This window comes from Rhinatrema bivittatum, chromosome 3 (genome assembly GCF_901001135.1).
Source record: "Rhinatrema bivittatum chromosome 3, aRhiBiv1.1, whole genome shotgun sequence".
Classification (NCBI taxonomy): domain Eukaryota; kingdom Metazoa; phylum Chordata; class Amphibia; order Gymnophiona; family Rhinatrematidae; genus Rhinatrema; species Rhinatrema bivittatum.
This window is the reverse complement of record NC_042617.1, coordinates 223,191,746-223,212,274: the sequence shown is the minus strand read 5'-3', so window position 1 is coordinate 223,212,274 and position 20,529 is coordinate 223,191,746. Positions and strand designations below refer to the sequence as shown.

At 44.5% G+C, this 20,529-nt stretch overlaps 1 protein-coding gene across 7 annotated transcripts in view; it reads left to right on the top strand.

The window, feature by feature from the left end:
* Positions 1-20,529, top strand: part of PGBD5 (piggyBac transposable element derived 5) — a 340,612-nt gene that overhangs the window by 40,828 nt on the left and 279,255 nt on the right. The gene's annotated exons all lie outside the window — the stretch shown is intronic.

Below are 20,529 nucleotides of genomic sequence, written 5' to 3'. Positions count from 1 at the left end.
ATGCGACCAAGGACTCTGTACCCACTGGGAGGATGGCCGACGTCAGGCCCTGGTGATAGAAGAATCTTCACCCTGGAGACTGGCACTCCACCGGGAGGAGCCCTTAGGAGTCCAGCTGCTGGGACTATTGGAGATTCACCCTGGAAGCCGAAGTCCCCCCAGGAGGAGCCCGTAGGGACACGGCCGCTGGGACTTAGGCGACTCCCTGAAGGCGGAAGATGGTCCGGATGCAGGTGCCTCCTGCAGGTCGTGGGTTCCAGACGGCTGGCGCCTCCAGCAGGTCGTAGGTAATCCAAAAGTCGGTCCAGAAGTCTGAGTCCAAGAGCGGTCCGCAGCCAGTCCAGGGGTCGGTGTCCAGAGAGCGGTCCAAAGCCAGTCCAGGGGTCGGTGTCCAGAGAGCGGTCCAAAGCCAGTCCAGGGGTCGGTGTCCAGAAGAATCAATCCAGCGAGGAGGGCAGAGCAGAAGCGGGACGAAGAGCAAACCAGAACACAGCAACGGCAGGCTGAAGACCAGGAACCTTGTTGCAAGGCACAGGAGAGATCTAGCTGCAGGCTACTTATACCCTGAGGGCATCTAACGTCATCTTCAGCCCGGGAGAGGTTTTCCCACGCTGGCCCCTTTAAATGGGGCTCCTTCCTGATCGCGCGTCAGGGAGCGGGGCCAGCCGTGCCGGAGTGTCGGCGTCTCTTCCGATGAGGGAGAGACGTGCTGGAGGGCTTGCAGGCCCGGGGAATGCTGGAAACGGCTCGGGGAAGACTGGAAATGACCCGGGCCGCCCCTGAGGTAGGTGGAGGGACCGGGGCACGGCCCGGGACCGCAACACAGAATGGCAATTGATGCTATGTATTTGAAGATCTTGAAGTTCTATTGCCATTGGTTATGGTAGCTAAGAACATAAATGCCAGTCCATCAAGTCCAGCATTCTGTATCTGACAGGAGGACTTTGCAAGACTGGAAGATTGGGCATCCAAATGGCAGACGAAATTTAATGTGGACAAGTGCAAGGTGTTGCATATGGGGAAAAATAACCCTTGCTGTAGTTACACGATGTTAGGTTCCATATTAGGAGCTACCACCCAGGAAAAAGATCTAGGCATTATAGTGGATAATACTTTAAAATCGTCGGCTCAGTGTGTTGCAGCAGTCAAAAAAGCAAACAGAATGTTAGGAATTATTAGGAAGGGAATGGTTAATAAAACAGAAAATGTCATAATGCCTCTATATCGCTCCATGGTGAGACCGCACCTGGAATACTGTGTACAATTCTGGTTGCCGCATCTCAAAAAAAGATATAGTTGTGATGGAGAAGGTACAGAGAAGGGCAACCAAAATGATAAAAGGGGGTAGAACAGCTCTCCTATGAGGAAAGGCTGAAGAGGTTAGGGCTGTTCAGCTTGGAGAAGAGACAGCTGAGGGGGGATATGATAGAGGTCTTGAACGGGTAGATGTGAATCGGTTTTTTACACTTTCGAATAATAGAAGGACTAGGGGACATTCCATGAAGTTAGCAAGTAGCACATTTAAGACTAATCGGAGAAAATTCTTTTTCACTCAACGCACAATAAAGCTCTGGAATTTGTTGCCAGAGGATGTGGTTAGTGCAGTTAGTGTAGCTAGGTTCAAAAAAGGTTTGGATAAGTTCTTGGAGGAGAAGTCCATTAATGGCTATTAATCAAATTTACTTAGGGAATAGACACTGCTATTAATTGCATCAGTGGCATGGGATCTTCTTAGTGTTTGGGTAATTGCCAGTTCTTGTGGCCTGGTTTGGCCTCTGTTGGAAACAGGATGCTGGGCTTGATGGACCCTTGGTCTGACTCAGCATGGCAATTTCTTATGTTCTTATGACAGTGGCTGTGTTGTAAATACCTGTCAGATCTCCAATAGTTGATATAGGTCTGGTATTAGATTCACAGGGATAAGCGATGGCTTTCTCAAGCCTACCTGGCTAATTGTTTTTGGACTTTTCCTTCAGAAACTTGTCCAATCTCTTTTGAACCCTGCTTTTCCCTTGATTCACTAAGCCGCGACGCTGTATTGTAGTAGGGGGTCCCACTATCGCATTGGGTATCACTGCAATAGTGGGGATCCTCAACCAGAAAAAATAATTGCGGCTGTATGGTGCTTTCTTTTGTGACCATGGAACAAAAGAACATGGTAAATGGCCCTTTAACATGATGGCGCCTCGACCTCAGAGACTACGCCACCAAACCTGGTTGAGCAATTCAAGTGATCTCCGAGGTTGGTAGTTTGATCCCCATTCAAGAGGGGTGAGTGGGTTACAAGCTGTTTTACGAAGGATTATTATATATACTCAGTTAGGACACAGTCTTGGTGTTTTGTGAGAATGGTACTACAAGAAGATATGATGATATGAAATGAAAGCTAAATAAAGACAGGAAAATGAACATACAGAAAATGCTTTCATACGGAAAATGGCAGCTCATACTCTATCCTCTGGTTTTTTTTTTTTTTGTTTGTAATACTTTTTTATTGAGTTTCAGACAAGATAAATCCAACAGTACAAACAATTCAATGACATTCCCACCTTACCCGAAACATTAATCTTCACAAAGTCGAATGCACATTGAAATATACATTGAAATATATCAGAAACACAGTCAAATAGAGAAATCCGATCAGATAGAATAACAGATAAAAACTTCGTTCCCGTAAAAGTCGGGTATTATCTTCTCATTATGTAGTTGCTTTCCCAAGTTTCCCCTTACCGCCCCTACCCCCCCTTCCCCTCCCCCCCCTCCCTCTAGACATGCTTCAATGAGAACTTGAAAATTTGAGAATTTTTAGAAATTTTTAGAATTTTTAGTAACTTTTTTGGGGATAATTGAACCTTTTTGGGACATTATGAATCAAGTTGGGACATTTTGAGACAGAGTAAGGCATGAAACATTCAATAGGCTAGGTTACAACCTCACTCGCATTTTGAGTTGGCCTGACCCACTCTCATCCCTCCAATCACCAATGTACTGAGAAAGTCAAACAAATTGTAAATGTCCAGCTGCGGGTTGTATTCGAAGAAACATCGACCACGTTGCTTGAAAAAATTCTTGCTGCTTTTTCGTTGAAGACATAACAGACTTCCGTTCAAGGAGGTATAGGTCGAGCATAGAATCCTTCCATTCCGAAATGGATGGAATGGTTGAAAAAATCCAATGTCGAAGAATAAGCCTTATGGCAACCAATCTACTCTTGTGCAGCAAAAAGGAGAAGTGGGTTGGTGCGTTAGGAGAAGTTATCTTGGGGTTCCACTTGAATGGGATACCCAATAAACAGAAAGATCCAGACCAGAGTAGTGATTGTGGACAATTGTCATGATACAGTTGAAATATATGTGTCCAGAAGGCTTGAATCGGTTTGCAGTCCCACAAGCAGTGGAGTAAAGATGCTTGAGGCTGAGAACATTTCTGACACGTCCCTGAGGTAGTGATGCCAGCCAGAAACGCTTTCTGTGGACTTATAATAAGTTGATGCAAAACTCTAAAGTGTAGTTCCCTCATAGGAACACTAGTTACCACTTTCAGCAGCATGTGAAAGCTTCCTCGAATAGCTTTTGCCCTTATGTCCTCTTTCAGGCCTTCAGACCAACAGGTCGAGCATCTCTTAAACAGAGTATATTCAGTGTTATCATGTAACAACTTATAATACATAGACAATTTGACTGTCTTAAGGGAATTAATATGCAAGAATCTTTGAAAGGGTCCGTTAGTAAGTTCACGCTGACAGCTACCTTGACTGGTTTGTACGTAGCTTCGAATCTGCAGATAAGTAAGATAATCTGCAGGATGCAACCCATAATGCTGGCAACAGTGAGCAAAGGAATAAACTTTATTGGTTTGTAAATCTACAAAGGGAAGCAGATCCACAATACCTTTTGCATTAAGCCTTCCTTGCATTTTCATCGGTATCCCCGCAGGCAGATCAGGGTTTAGTACTAGTGGTAAACAATAAGACACTTTCCAATCTAAATGTAAATATTGTCTTAAATATTTCCAGCATTTACGCATTCCTCCTGCCACTAAACTGCGTGAGATCCATGCTGGGAGAGTCCCCTGTGGGGAGTGTAACCAATAAGTTAAATGGTTTGGAAGATAGGCCTCCCGCTCCACCCGCAATGCCTCGGATTCATGCCCATATCCTAGCCACTCGCGCAGCGTTAAGAGTAAACAAGCAATATTGTAAAATCTCAAATTTGCAACCCCCAGGCCACCTTCTGTCCTGGGGGCCATCAATTTAGAAAAAGCTAGCCGAGCTCTTTTTGGGCTCCAGAAAAAAGTACCCAGAATCCGATTCAACATTTTCACATCTGTGCCCTTTAAGTAGAAAGGAGTCATTTGTAAAATATATAACAATTTGGGCAAAAGAATCATATTCACCAAAGCAATTCTCCCCGATAGTGATAAAGGCAATGATTTCCAACTATCTGTCTTTGTCTGAAAGGTTTTCAACAAGGGCGTAATGTTGTATGAATACCATTGTTGGGTATCTCGATGTATTTTAATTCCTAAATATTTAATCGAGTCCGTTGCCCACATTAATGGAAAATTTTTCCAATTACCTTGTAACGAACCTAGAAGATCCAACACTTCCGATTTTGTTAAATTAAGTTTCAATCCAGAAAATGACCCAAAGTTATGAATCACACTTAATAATTCTGGTAAAGCTGTACGTGCGTGGGTAAGCATCATCAACATATCGTCTGCAAACAACATCATTTTCTGTTCAATGGATCCTGTTCTAATTCCAGATATGGAAGGTGATTGCTTAATTTTTTGGGTAAGAGGCTCTAGGGACAAAATATACAAAAGGGGAGATAGGGGGCAGCCCTGCCTGGTGCCCCTGCCCAAATTAAATAATGAGGTAGTAGTGCCATTCAGACAAATAAAGGCCTTAGGATCTCTATATAGTATCTGAATAGCCGATAAAAAGGACCCTGAGAACCCAAATCCTCGCAAGGCAGCAAATAAATATGGCCAGGCCACCCGGTCAAACGCTTTTTCAGCGTCGAAGCTTACTAACAGGGGATCTGGCGTTACCATCTGCCTACAGCTCTCCAGAGCCACCAGCAGTCTTCTGATATTAGTCACTGGTCTGCGTCCATGAACAAATCCTGTTTGTTCTAGAGAGATAATATCTGGCAGGACAAATTTCAGCCGATTAGCCAAGATTTTAGCATATATCTTAACATCCTGATTCAAAAGAGAGATAGGACGGTAGGATCCAGGCTCAAATGGGTCTTTACCTGGTTTAGGGAGGATTGTAATGGCCGCTGTTTTCATAGTCTCCGGCAATACTTCCTGATTAATCATAAAATTAAACAACGTGGCCAGGGAAGGAACAATATGCACCCCCAGTGATTTGTAAAATAGGGACGTCATTCCATCTGGCCCAGGTGACTTATGTAATTTGAGGGCCGATATTACGTTTGTGACTTCCAATTCTGTTATGGGTTTATTAAGATTGAATCTCTGCTGATCAGAGATGGTAGGCATATGCAGATTGGTAAAGAAGGAATTCTGATGTTCAACATTCGGGGATTCTGCCGTGTAAAGTGTTTCATAAAATTTTTGAAATACCTGCCCAATCTCAGACGTAGAAAAGACCCGAGATCCGTCGGGTTTGTTAATGGAGAAAATAAATTTTGAGGGTGTTCTAGCTTTTGATAATTGAGCCAGGAGCCTACCCGGTTTGTTTCCATAGACAAAAAGTTTATGTTTATATGCAAATATAGACCCCGTGGCTTTCCGGTGCAGTAAATCATTTAGCAATGCCTGCGTTTGTTTAAATCTATCCTGCCAGACTCGTGTGTTAAGAGTATTCCATTGAGCTTTATAGTATTTCAATTTCCGTTCCAAGTCTAAAATTTGTCTATTCTGCTGTTTCTTTTTATATATGGTGTACTTAAGAATGTCGCCCCGAAGGAGTGCTTTAGCCGTCTCCCAAAACAGAACCGGTGTTTCCTTATGTTGGCAATTAAATTCCTCAAATTGCGACCATTTTTGCTCCAAAAAAGTTTTAAATTCCGAGTCCATGGCCAGCCATTCGGGCATGCGCCACTGAAACAAGGATGGCACCCGAACTGCTTCCCCTATTGTGCAAAAAATTGGGCAATGGTCGGAAATAAGAAGGTTTCCAATTTCTGCTCCCTCCGCCTCAGGAAAGAGGGCTTCAGATACTAAAAAATAATCGATTCTAGACTTCGCAGGGTGCGCCCTAGCATAATGGGTGTAATCTCTCTCATTTGGATGATACACCCGCCAAATATCCAGCAACTGTAACGTGTTGCATAAAAAAGGAATACCCTTTCCCTTACCCAAGGGAGGTGTATACACAGAAGATTGCTTATCCAGAATGGGGTCAGCCAGGCAGTTAAAATCACCTGCTAATATTATTGAGGCGATGCCCGTAGCAGTAAGCTGTGATACTAGGTTAGAGAAAAACAAATGATTATACTTATTCGGTCCATATATGGACGCCAACACAATAGGTTGTCCATACAAAGAACCTTTGATAATTATAATTCTCCCTTCATTGTCAGCCCATTGAAAATCTAAATGAAAAGGGATCGAGTTTTTAATTAAAATAGCTACCCCATTTCGTTTACTAGTGCCTGAGGAAAAAAATACTTGTGTGTATCCCCTTTTATTTTTCAATTTCAGGTGTTCTTTATCTGTCATATGTGTCTCCTGCATAAATATAATATCACCTTTAGATTTATGAAAGTGTGCCAGAACTTTCTCTCTCTTTACAGCAGTACCCAGCCCCGCCACATTCCAGCTCATGTATTTAACTTTAGGTACCATTGGATCTTACATATACAGAAAAAAGAAAGATCCCACTGAGTATAAGTAAAGTGCGCCTTCCCACGGTACATAATCCCAAACAAAGACATGTCCACATCATCAACCAAGCATTGCAATTCGTTCGGAGCAGCTGGAAAGCTGCTATTACCCGTCTTTCATGCCAAAGCCCATAAATCTTGTTCATCCCAACTTTGTGAACATAACCGATCGACCCAACATGTTGATGTCTAGTACCCCCACCCCTCCTCCCCACCTTTCCCTTCCCCAATACCAAAGAAACCCCTCTATAACAAACCACCATCCTCCGATAGCGCCCTCAAGAGAGAGAGCTGGAGTCAATGCGTGTGTTCAGGGAGCAGGCCCCGGATACGTAGCAAGGATATCAGTCGAGACCTCACGGCATCCATCATTCGAAACACCGCCAAATTTTTATCTAAATTTTAGTTTAATATAGTAGAATATAAGATGGGAGGAGAAAAAATCCGATCATGGTCTAACCCTCAAAATCGTCTCTGCGAACTTCTAACTGTTAACTGTTTAACCAAACGGAAAGAATTCTTTAAACTTTAACCAGATTGAGACGCATGGCTGCTGACCTCTGAATCATCCTTAAATCGCTCAGCTTCACAGAAACACTTGTCAGGTAGAGCTTGCCAAAGAATTTTTTATGTACTTTTGGGCCGCAGTTAGGGAATCAAAAGCTTGAGACTGCCCATCGTTCCAAATGCGAAGTTTGGCAGGATATTGCAGGGCGAACCGTATTTGTTTATTCGCCAGTTGTGAGCAGAGAGGACCAAATTCTTTGCGTTTGGCGGCCACCCGAGCTGAAAAGTCCTGAAAGATTTTCACGGGCGAATTTTGAAACTGTAAAGATGCCGCTTTTCTCGATGCCTGCCAAATAAGCTGCCTGTCGGTGAAGTCCAATAACCGTGCGATAACCACCTGGGGCCTTTGATGAGATTCCAAGCGCGGTCCCAAACGATGAGCCCTTTCAATTTTCATGGTGCCGAGTTGTTCCGCCAAGCCCAAGGCTTCCGGGAGCCACCGCACAATTTGGCAGGCTAAATCAGAATCTGGTACAGTCTCCGGTATACCCACGAATCGTAAATTATTGCGTCTCGAGCAGTTTTCCAGCTCATCTAATTTCTCCTCGTGCTGTCTTATCGTTTCTTCCAGGGTGTGCAGTCTGCCTTCGGCCGCTAGATTTCCATCCTCCGCCGCCGACATGCGAAGTTCCAAGGCGTCTATACGTGGCGGTAGTTCTGCGAAAGCATCTTGCAATTTTGTAAGTTGTTCAGAAATTTTATCTAATTTTACCGCTAGTGCATCAGTGACTGCTGCAGTAAGCGCCGCGATGTTAGGATCGAGGTTCGGGCCCGGCAGCGATTTCTCAGTCCCGGCGGCCATTTTGTCCTCTCCCGGCTTAGGTTTCTCTTTTTCCTTCCTCGCCAACTTCGCAGGCATAGTCGCAGGAGATTTATTCATATATCTGTCGATATTCATAGGCAGTACTCACTGACAAATTTATAGCACAAAAACGGAACGGATGATTGAGGTTTTCAAAGGATTCCGGACCTGTCCCCTGGAGCCAGGTTAGACACGTCTACCCCAGATCACCACATCACGTGACTCCTATCCTCTGGTTTTTGCAGTGAGCAACAGCAAAACTTGACTGGCTCACTACTAGATTTACCATAAGATAATATTCAGATATGCAAGTCCAGACAGGTTACATACATAAGGATGATGCTTACATAGATCAAAATCTATTACAACACACTACAGACCTTTGTATATTTTCTCTTTAATGTGCCCATAGAGCTAAGAACATAAGAACATAAAATATTGCCATACTGGGTCAGACCAAGGGTCCTTAAGCCCAGCATTCTGTTTCCAACAGTGGCCAATCCAGCTACAAGTACCTGGTAATACCAAAACACTAACTATATCTGATTACTGATGGCAGTAATAGCAGTGGCTATTCTCTAAGACAACTTGATTAATACCAGTTAATGGACTTCTCCTCCAAGAATTTATCCAAACCTTTTTTAAACCCAGCTAGATTAACTGCACTAAACACATCCTTTTACAATTAACTTGACAATGCTTATGCTTTTTCCTATTTTTTTCAGATGGATCCTCTTTCCAATTTTTGAAGGATGTGTTTTTGGCTAAGGTAGCCTCTTTCACCTCACCTTTTAACCATGCTGGTAATTGTTTTGTGTTCCTTCCACCTTTTTTAATGTGTGGTATTTCTCAGATTGCTGCTCCCCTCACAGCCCTCACCAAGAAAGGGGCAAATACCAAAGAATGGCCTCCTGAAGTGGTCACCACCTTTTGTAAGTTAAAGCAGGTTTTCCTCCAGGAGCCATGCCTCCACCACCCAGATCCCACACGTCGATTCATTCTCTAGGTTGATGCCTCCTCCATGGGGTAGCGGCCGTGTTAAGTCAACACTGACACAGGGGTACTCCACTCTTGCTCCTTCCTCTCCTGTAAGTCTCTGCTGCTGAGCGGAGCTATGGCATTGGTGATAAAGAGTTACTAGCCATAAAAATGGCTCTTGAGGAGTCAGTGGCTGGAGGGAGCACAACGTCACATCATGGTATATAGCGATCATAAAAACTTGGAACATCTCCGCAACACTCGGTGTTTGAATGCATGCAGTGTCCTCTCGCAGTAAGCATATGTCTACCCAGACTACTGCCCAGGACGGAAGGATTAGGTCAGCCGTCATAGTTGGTGATTCCATTATTACAAATGTAGATAGCTGGGTGGCTGGTGGACATGAGGATCGCCTGGTAACATGCCTACCTGGTGCGAAGGTGGCAAACTCCCTTTGGCTTGCTTACTATCTCACACACACACAAACTCTAAAAAACCTATATATATATATATACACACTACTATTTCACCTCTCTTCAGACTTTTAAGTCCTAAGATTTCCCAATCTATACTTTCCAATCCTCTTCAAGCACCATTAAGTTGATTTTTTCTCAGTGGATTGAGAGATTTGAGTTAATACAAACTTTGGTTCCTCTTCTACTGCAAAGGGTGCAGGTCCTTTGGAAGATGGAGCTGTAGAGTTTGAAGCCTGGATCACTCGTTGTGACCTCTGGATCCTCTCCCAGGGAATGCTGGGACCAGTGTGCAGATGAGCCTTCCGGTCCTCTTCTACTGGAAAGAGTGTGGGGCCTCTGGAAGCTGGGGCTGTGGAGTTTGAAGCCTGGATCGCTCGCTGTGACCTCTGGAGTCCTCTCCCGGGGGATGCAGGGAGCAGTATGGTGATGAGCCTTCCTGTCCTCTTCTACTGCAAAGGGTGCTGGTTTCCCATCCTTCCTCGGTATCAGCCCTGCCTCTCTGTTCCCTCCCATGCTTTGCCCAGTGTCTCTCTCCCCAATCTCTGCCTAGTATCTCCTTTTTTGTTTCCCTTGCTCCTTCTCTCCCCCATCTGCCCCTTATTCTCTCCAGCTTTTTCCTTTCTTTCCCCATCATTTCTCTCTCTTCTCACACCATTGTATATTGCTTCCCACCCTTACTCCCTCCTACCTCCCTGGTGACTTAACTTTAAACTTCCACTTTTCAGGCAACTGTTATGGTAGACAGAACACTCACAGCCCATGTGTGCACCAGCTGAGGCAGCAACTTATGAATATGGCAATTCGCCTTTAGTCCTTCGCTTCCCTTGCAACAGTGGTAAGAAACAGAAATGTGATGGTAAAAAAAAAGTTCATATAGCCTTATCTAGTCTGCCCATCCACAACAACTACTTGGCTCTACAATTCCTGTCTCTTTCTCAAAGATCTTATGCTTATCCCATGTTTTCTTGAATTCAGATACTGCCTTTGTCACCACCAACACTACTGTAAGGCTGTTCCATACATCCACCACCGTCTCTGTAAAGAAATATTTCTTTAGATTACTCCTACATCTACGCTTTTAGATCCTCTTCCCATGACCTGTTGTTTCAGAAGCTCCTTTCTGTTGAATGAAGATATTTAAATGTCTCTATCACATTTCTCTATCCTACCTTTCCACTAGGGCAGGGGTGGGCAAACTATGGCCTGTGGGTGAAAATTGGCCCTTTAGCATCTTTTTAGCCTACTTCCATGTTGGTGCTTTATTATTTTTGATCTACCAACACCAAGAAATGTCATTACCGATGGCCAGTAGTTCGACACTGCACGTCATGAACCTTTGTTGATGTCGACATAAGCAGTGGCAGGTGGTGATAAAATCACCATGTTGCATGTTTATGTCTCATCACAGGGGCCATTGATGATGATACTGTGGATCAATGAGCACGAGGATGGGTGAATGAAGAAAAAATATTGGTTTCCCTTCAGCTGTTAACAGCTGAATATAATCTGATATTTTTTTCTTCATTCTCCCTTTCTCATGACCATTGGCCTGCACCTGGCCCTTAAGAAACTGAACTGTCTGAGGTTTGTGACGAAGCTTGTCAGGAATTGTTATGCTGATGGCTTCACTGCTAGAAGCTATCTTCTGTAAGTATTATGGTTAAAATGCTTGATAAATCTTTGTTAGTGCACCTTTCTCTTAATATTGCTGTTTTTGATAAAATGTTAAGAACATAAGAAATTGCCATGCTGGATCAGACCAAGGGTCTATCAAGCCCAGCATCCTGTTTCCAACAGAGGCCAAACCAGGCCACAAGAACCTGGCAATTACCCAAACACTAAGAAGATCCCATGCTACTAATGCAATTAATAGCAGTAGCTATTCCCTAAGTAAACTTGAACTTATCCAAACCTTTTTTGAACCCAGCTACACTAACTGCACTAACCACATCCTCTGGCAAAATATTCCAGAGCTTTGTGCGTTGAGTGAAAAAGAATATTCTCCAATTAGTCTTAAACGTGCTACTTGCTAACTTCATGGAATGCCCTCCATGGAATGTTTGTGCTGCTTTGCCACTCTCATTGGGGCCAATGCAATTAAAATGGCTGAAAGCGGGGGCTGAGTTTTCAGCGCCTGCTTTCCTAATGCGCCCCCAGGCACCCCTCCTGGGGGCACCATGCAGTATTTAAATAAGGGGCCCCATTGTCTTGGAGGCATTAAGGTCACTTGCATGCCCCTAGCGCCTCCTTGACAGCGGGAGACCTCAAGCAGTCAGCTGTCCACCAGTTTAGAAAATGGATGCTGAATTTGTCGGTGTCCGTTTTCCTAATTGTTGCACAGCCAGGGGTTCGGGAAACGATGCTTAACTGAGTGTCTGTTTCCCGAACCTAACCGCTGGCACTTTAAACTTTTTTTTTTTTTAAACTGTTTCAAAGGTTTTGTTCCTCCTACTTAATATCGCAATGATATTAAGTAGGAGGATGTACAGAAAAGCAGTATTTTCTGCTTTTCTGTACAACTTTGGGGAGTGCTCAGCAATTAACGCCTGCTCTAGGCAGGTGTTAATTTTTGAACATAAAAATGTGCATTTTAGATGCACTTTTTTTTTTTGCATAGAAGGTGAATCACTAATAGCCTCATCAAAATGCATTTGCACGTGATGAGCGCTATTAGTTTTGCTGTACGTTGGACACATGTTGTGGAGGCACTTACACAACCTGCGTCCAACTGTGAGTTAAACATTGCACTCAGCTGAGCGCACTGTATTGCATCGACCCCTTTGTGTCTTGGGATGTACCTAAACTGTTAGCACGGTTTGATCCTCTCATTGTGTCTCACACAGAAGTATGTATTTACTCCAAGGAGGATTCTTTATTCCCCTTTTGTAGATGAGAGCCAGTAACATGGCATTGGTACTAAAATATTTGCCCTTGTACATTTACATGTATATTTACATATTTACATCTTTAAGTCTGTCACCAGATGCTTTAGAACCAAGACCATCGAACATTTTAGTAGCCACTCTCTGGCCTGACTCCATCCAGTTTATATTATTTTGAAGGTGAGGTATCCAGAACTGTACACAGTTTTCTCACAGGACAAGCAGGATGGTAGTCCTCACAAATGTCACCCATTTGTCAGGATGGAGCCCTGTACGGAAAACTTTTCTGTCAATCAGGTTATCCAGTACCGAGCGGTAGGAAGAGCTGCGTTAGTGCCCAGCGCACCAGCGGTTGCCGCACGCACAGTGCAGCTCACCTACCGCTCGATCCTGAACTATAATTTCATGCAAATGTAAACCACGTCTAAGAAGGGTCCGTGAAGCGTTAGGCCCGCGCAACCCATTTTACTGGATAGAGCACCTATACAGTATCCTGGGTGCGCGGGCCTAACGCTTCACGCCACGCTGGTCTCTGTCATTTCAAATGTCATTTGAAATGACAGATACCAGGAAGTCGGGACTGCCAGTCCCCTCTCCCCTCCTCCCGAAGCAGGGTGCGAAAAGCAGCCTTGCTCCGGGAGGAGGGGAGAAGGGACTGGCAGTACGAAGCGGCGAAGCGACTTACTTTTTGCACCCCCCTCCGGACATCGGACGATCTCTCCTGCCTCCAGCTGCTCGCGAAGATGGACGCCTGCAAAAAGTAAGTTGCTTCGCCGCTTCACACTGTCGGTGTCTCTTCTTCCCTCCTCCCGGAGCAAGGCTGCTTTTCGCGCCCTGCTTCGGGAGGAGGGAAGAAGAGACACTGACAGTGTGAAGGGGCGAAGCAACTTACTTTTTGCAGCCCCCATCGGACCTCTCCTGCCTCCCGCTGCGCGACTTACTTTTTTTTGCAGCCCTCCGGCCATCAGCAGGAACGGATCGTGGCTCCCCTGCCTCCCGGCGAAGATGGACGCCTGCACGGGGGAAAGCGGCCCCTGTGCGTGCAATTGGCTGCTCAAGATGTGACGTCACGACGTTTGCAAAAAAACTTATGACAGAGCTCTCCGCCCTACTAATGGCAGAGGTGATCAAAACCATCCCCCTCCACCAGTGAGGCCGGGGGTTCTACTCTCAATACTTCCTGATACCGTAGAAAACAGGGAGCCTGCTCCCTATTCTCGATCTGAGGGCTTTGAACAAGTTTCTACAAAAGAGAAAAGTTCAAGATGGTCTCTTTAGGCACTCTGATCCCTCTCCTGTAAAAAGGAGACTGGCTCTGCTCCCTCGACTAATGGATGCCTATGCCCCCATCGAGATCTTTCCCAGCCATAGGAAGTATCTCCGCTTTCTAGTGGGCAAGGAGCATTTTCAATACCGTGTGTTGCTCTTCAGCCTTGCGTTGGCCCCACTGGTCTTCAATAAATGCCTGGCAGTGGTGGGGGACACTTGCAGGGAGTGCATGTGTTCCCCTATTTGGACGACTGGTTAATCAGAAGCAACAATTAGGAATCCTAATTCATGGTTTAATAAACAAATTAATGAAGCAAAATCCTCACTTTGGAAAAAAGAGAGTTTGGAGAAAACAAAACAAAAAAAAAATTTGACGGCTTATAGAAAACATCTGGCCTTTTATAAAAAACTAATAAAAGATTATAGTAAGAAAATCTCCCCTTTTGTACAAAATCCAAAAGTTCTTTTTGAAATTGTAAAACAGCTTACAAATGATCCTTCATCAATTAACGAGTTTGATCCTGAACTAAGTCAAAATTTGGCTTGTTTTTTTTTAATGACAAAATTACCAAGTTAAAGAACGAACTTGATAGTATTTCCACCAAAGAAATTAAATTAACTCCAAAAGATTGTGCAGAGACAAATTTTGATGATGTTTCTGTCAATGAAGTAGAAACATTAACAAACTGAACCCTGCGAAACATCCGTCTGATGTTAATCCTATTTCAGTGCTAAAACAAATTTCACCTTTAAGTGCATCTTTGACTGAAATAATTAATAAATCATTGCTAGAAGGTTCTTTTCCAGATCAACTAAAACGAGCTATTATTAAACCAATTCTCAAAAAAAGAATCTTGACCCCACAATATTGAATAATTATTGCCCAATTTCCAAAGTCTCTTGTATCGCCAAATTGATAGAGAAAGTTGTGCTAAAACAATTTATGGAACATCTTGATTCCAATGACATTTTATATCCAACTCAATTTGGATTTCGTAAGCACTGTAGTACCGAGACACTTTTGCTTTCATTGACGGACACAGAGCTAAAAGGGTTTGATAATGGTCAGCACTATCTTTTAGTTCTTCTTGATTTGACAGCAGCATTTGACACTGTGAATCACAGTATACTTTTAAATAGGCTTTCCAAGATAGGCCTTAATGATAAAACTTAAGCATGGTTTGCCTCTTATCTCAAAGATCGTACTTACCAGGTTTCTATCAATAATACAGTTTCTAAAATCTTTCTTTTAGAAACAGGAGTCCCTCAGGGATCATCTTTCAGCTACATAGGTAATAAGTAAATATTAAACAATTTGTCAAGTGCTATCTGGTTTACAACTTTATTACTATATCTATGCCAATGATATTCAGCTAATTATTCCAATATCAGATACAGTTGAAAAAACTTTTAAAATGACCACTATGTACTTAAATATTATAAAACAAGTGTTAAATCAAATGAAGCTTTGCTTGAACGTCTCAAAAACAGAAAAGCAAGTTTGCTTACCGTAAACGATGTTTCCGTAGATAGCAGGATGAATTAGCCATGCTGTCATGGGAGTCCAAAGCTCCCGATCACGTCATTTATGACATATATGGTTGGACGTGATCTTTGACAGTGTGGCAGTCACCGTGGACAGGAGGATAGAGATTGCAGTATTGCTTGCCCTATCTTCGCATCCGTGGCTGCTTGTTGGTCAAGGCAGTAGTGAGATGTGAAGGTATGCAGTGATGACCATGTAGCTGCCTTGCAAATGTCTATGGGTTGCACATTCTTCAGGTGTGCTAAGGATGTTGCTACTGCTCTGACTTGGTGAGCTTTAGGAGTAGACTGTAAATGTAAATTCTGTTTGTCATAGCAGAATTTGATGCACTGTGCTATCCAACTGGAGATGGTGCATTTAGCCACTGGCAGTCCAGGTGCCTTTGGGTCGTAGGAAACAAAGAGTTGAGAAACACGGGAGTCCGAATTCGTCCTTTCTTTGTAGTGTGTTAAAGCTCTCTTACAATCCAGTGTGTGCAGTAGCTTTTCCCTATCGTTTGCATGAGGTTTAGGGAAAAAAGTTGGTAATTCCATTGTCTGATTGAGATGGAATGGAGTAACTACTTTCGGTAGGAAGGATGGGTGAGTTCGTAGAACTACCTTTTGTTGATGAAATTGCAAGTATGGAGGATAATGGACTAAAGCTTGTAACTCACTAACTCTTCGTGCTGATGTTACTGCAACCAGGAATACCACCATCCAAGGGAGGTATTTAATGTGTGCTGAGTCCATGGGTTCAAATGGGGAAAGCATGAGCTGTTCCAGAACTATGTTGAGGTTCCATGGAACTGGAGGTTTGGATACCGGAGGACGAATGTGTGTTAAACTCTTTATGAAACGAGTCCGTAATGGGTGATTGGATATAGGAATGTCATTGATTGGTCTGTGATAGGCGCCTATGGCGCTGAGGTGAACTCTGATGGATGATGTTGCTAGACCAGCTACATATAGGGGTAGATTTTAAAAAAGCGCGCCTTCGCATACTTTTGTTGGCGCATCAGGCGCCATCAGGCGCAAACAAAAGTACGCTGGATTTTAGTAGATACGCGCGTATCCGCTAAAATCCTGGATCGGCGCGCGCAAGGCTGCCGATTTCGTGTAGCCGGTGCGCTCCGAGCCGCGCAGCCTGCCGCCGTTCCCTCCAAGGCCGCTCCGAAATCGGAGCGGCCTCGGAGGGAACTCGCTTTCGCCCTCCCCTCACCTTCCCCTCCCTTCCTCTATCTAACCCACCCCCCCCCGGCCCTATCTAGACCCCCCCCTACCTTTGTCGGGGGATTTACGCCTCCCGGAGGGAGAAGTAAATCCCCGCGCGCCAGCGGGCCGCTAGCGCGCCGAGACGCAACCTGGGGGCGGTTCCGGAGGGCGCGGCCACGCCCCCGGACCGCCCCGGGCTGAAACCACGACCCCGGGCCCGCCCCTGAAATGCCGCGTCCCGCCCCCAAAACGCCGCGCCGATCCGACACGCCCCCCTCGAAAAACCCTGGGACTTACGCGAGTCCCGGGGCTCTGCGCGCGCCGGTAGGCCTATGGAACATAGGTGCACCGGCGCGCAAGGCCCTGCTCGTGTAAATCCGGGCGGATTTACGCGAGCAGGGCTTTTAAAATCTGCCCCATAGTGTATGAAGATAATCAATGAGCAATTCCGGGGAACAGTCCAGTGGTGGTACACCTTTGGAAGTGCACCAGGCAGAGTAGCGTTTCCATTTATAGCTATAATTTTTCCTGGTTGAGAGTTTCCTTGATTGTAACAAAATGAATTGTGCTGAAGTGGAAACTCCTTGTTCTGTTAGAAGGAGCCTTTCATTCTCCAAGCTGTCAAGTGTAGAGATGAATGTAGCGGGTGTAGTAGTGTTCCTTGATCTTGGCTGAGAAGATCTTGACGATTCGGTAATAGAATTGGATCCTTGATGGATAGTCGAAGTAGGAAACTGTACCATGGTTGCCTCGGCCATGCCAGGGCTATGAGTATCAGTTGAGCTTTGTCCGCTATGCACTTCTGAATTGTTCTTGTTATGAGAGGTATGGGAGGAAAGGCATAGAGAAGGCCTGTCGTCCACGGAATGAGGAAGGCATCTTGAGCAATCCTGAATTGGCTTGGTCTTATCGAGCAGAATTTGGAACTTGAGAATTGATCTCTGTTGCAAAGAGATCTATGGAAGGTGTCCCCCACTGCAGAAATATGTCCTGGACTACTTTTGTATTGAGTGTCCATTCGTGGGGATGAAAGATGCGGCTTAGTCTGTCCGCTCTTGTGTTTGCAACTCCTGGTAGGTAAGTTGCTTGTAGATGTATGCAATTTTTGTGAGCATGTTCGAAGATTGTCAGGGTCTCTTTGCAGAGGGACCATGAACCGGACCCTCCTTGTTTGTTGATGTAAAACATCGCTACCTGGTTGTCTGTGTAGATCATGACCCTGCGTCCTTTCAGGTGGTCTTGGAAGACTCGCAATGCGTTGCAAATCGCTCTCAGTTCCAGTAGATTTATTTGTAGATTTTGTTCCGAGAGTGTCCATAACCCTTGGGTTTCGTAAATCTCGAGGTGAGCACCCCATCCCTTGCGAGACGCATCTGTGGTTAGGACTGCATTGTGAGGAGGGGGGCTGAACAATGCTCCCTTGGATAAGGTGGAGTCTAGGAGCCACCATGCTATTTCTTTTTTCATTTCTGCGGTCAGCGATACCTTTTGCGTCAATGGTTGTGAATGCTGTTTCCATTGTCGTTTTAGACCCCATTGTAGGCGTCTCATGTGTAGCCTGGTATTGGGAACCATGAAATTCGCCGCTGCCATATGGCCCAGAATTACCAGGACTTGTCTTGCTGACGGCCTCTGAGTATGTTTCAAGGTGTGCAGAAGTTGACAGAAATGTGATATTCTGTCGTCTGGGAGGTATGCCCTGTTGCACGTAGTATCCAGGCATGCGCCTATGAACTGCAACTGTTGTGTTGGTTGTAGGTGTGATTTCTGAAAATTGATCACCAACCCTAGTTCTTGCAAACAGTGTATCACCCGATGGAGGTGATCCAGTAAGATGTTCGGAGTTGAGGCGATTATGAGCCAGTCGTCCAGATATGGAAAGATGGTTATACCTTGTTTCCTGAGATGAGCCACCACCACTATCATGCATTTGGTGAAAACTCTGGGTGCAGCCGATAGTCCAAAGGGAAGAACTTTGTATTGGTAGTGTTGATGTCTGTAGCGAAAGCACAGGTAACGCCACAAGGATGGATGGATCGGAATGTGCGTGTAAGCATCCTTCAGATCGATGGAGCACATCCAATCGTTGGTTTGAATGAGAGGAAGAATTGACTTCAACGATACCATTTTGAATTTCTCCTTGGTGAGAAATTTGTTCAACTCCCTTAGGTCTAGTATGGGGCGAAGGCCTCCAGACTTCTTGGGTATGAGGAAGTACGGGGAATAAAATGCTGCTAAATTGGGGTGTGGGTGGATTTGTCGAATTGCTTGTTGCTTGCGAAGTAAAGCAATTTCCTCCCCTAGTTGTGGATGGGAATTGTAGATCTTGAGTGTGGAAAGATGAGGCAAGATGGGTTTTGTTATAAATTGGAGTTGGTAGCCTTGACGTACTATCTCCAGAACCCATTGATCTGATGTTATTCTTTCCCAGACATTCAGGCAAGCACGAATACTGCCTGGAGGAGCTTGATGTTGTGGTGGCGGCTGAGTAACTAAAAAGATGACGTTGGTTTTACTGTAGTAGTCGGCTGTTGTGCCTGTTGCCTCTGGTTACGTGGTTTACCTCTTCGTTGATTTGAGGTATTGTTTTGTGGAGCAGGACGTTGGTAGGCAGGGTATGGCTGCGTACGAAAAGATTGATAAGATCTATAGGGTCTTCTGGCATATGATTGTCTACGGGTAGACCCCACATAACGACGTGTAGTCGAATAAATAGGATGCGATGCTAGCGATTGTACTGCTAGAGCTTCATCTTTTAATTTACTTACTGCTTCCTGGAATTTTTCTCCGAACAGGTTATCTCCTGTGCATGGGAGGTTTGTTAGTTTCTCGTGCAAGTCATCCCGTATGTAACTTGAACGTAACCATGCTAGTCTGTGGGTTGCAATAGCTGCTGCAGATGCTCTGGATGATGTTTCATGTGCCTCAGATTGACCTCAAGAGGTGTCGAGAACATTCTTCCATGTCATGAAGAGGCTGAGGTATTTGTTTAGCTACTGAGGAATGTATACCTTTCATAGCTTGCATACACTCATATAAATATTGTACCATGTAGAACTGATGTTGCATAATTCTTGCGGTTAACATTGAGTTATGGAATATTTTCCTACCAAATTCATCCAAATATTTGCTGTCTTTCCCTGGTGGGAAAGTAGTGTGCAACTTTGTTTTCCTGAACCTTTGCATTGCCGACTGTACTACAATGGATGCGTGAGGCAATTGTGGTAGAGTGTATAGTGATGCTTTCTTCATACGAAATTTCATGTCTGTTTTCCTGGAAACAGCTGTCGTTGTATAAGGCATTTCCCAGGATTTTTGTAAGACAGAATGCAGGATTTCTTGTGGTGGAAGAGATGTTGGTTCCACCTGAGTATCAAATATCTTTAGAAGTCCAAGGGTTTCCGCTCTAGGGTCTGTTTCTTTTTGGACCTCTAGGTGTAGAATGGTACCCATTTTTTCTAAAATTTTGGGTATGTAAGGTCTTCAGGAGGGGAATATGGCTCCTGTAGTTGGTCCTGCGTATCTGACAGACATCCCACCGATGATGATGGGGATGTTTGTAATGAAGGAGAATCAAAAGATGTATCCTGTATATGAGTAGGCGAGGTTGGTTGGTTTATCCTGGGAGATGTTGGTGGTTCTGCCGACTGCTCTTCATTAGACTTTGCTTTATGTTTTGTAGCATTGTCCTGAGAAGTATTAGTTATTTTAAATGATGATTGAAGCGTCTCATAAAAGCCTGCTAGAGACTGCGACAATTGAAAAAATGCTTCTCTTTTATGAGAGGGCATTACCATACGATTATCTTGTTGATGTGAGATAGTTGTTGTAGGCGAAGTTGCAGGAACTTCCCTATCTCTCTGTGTCTTAGTGATTGGAGTTTGTTTTAAATCTTCCGAATCTGAAGAAGTATTAGAGGAAGGAATTTGTACCAGTTCTCTTAATGAGCCGGTAGT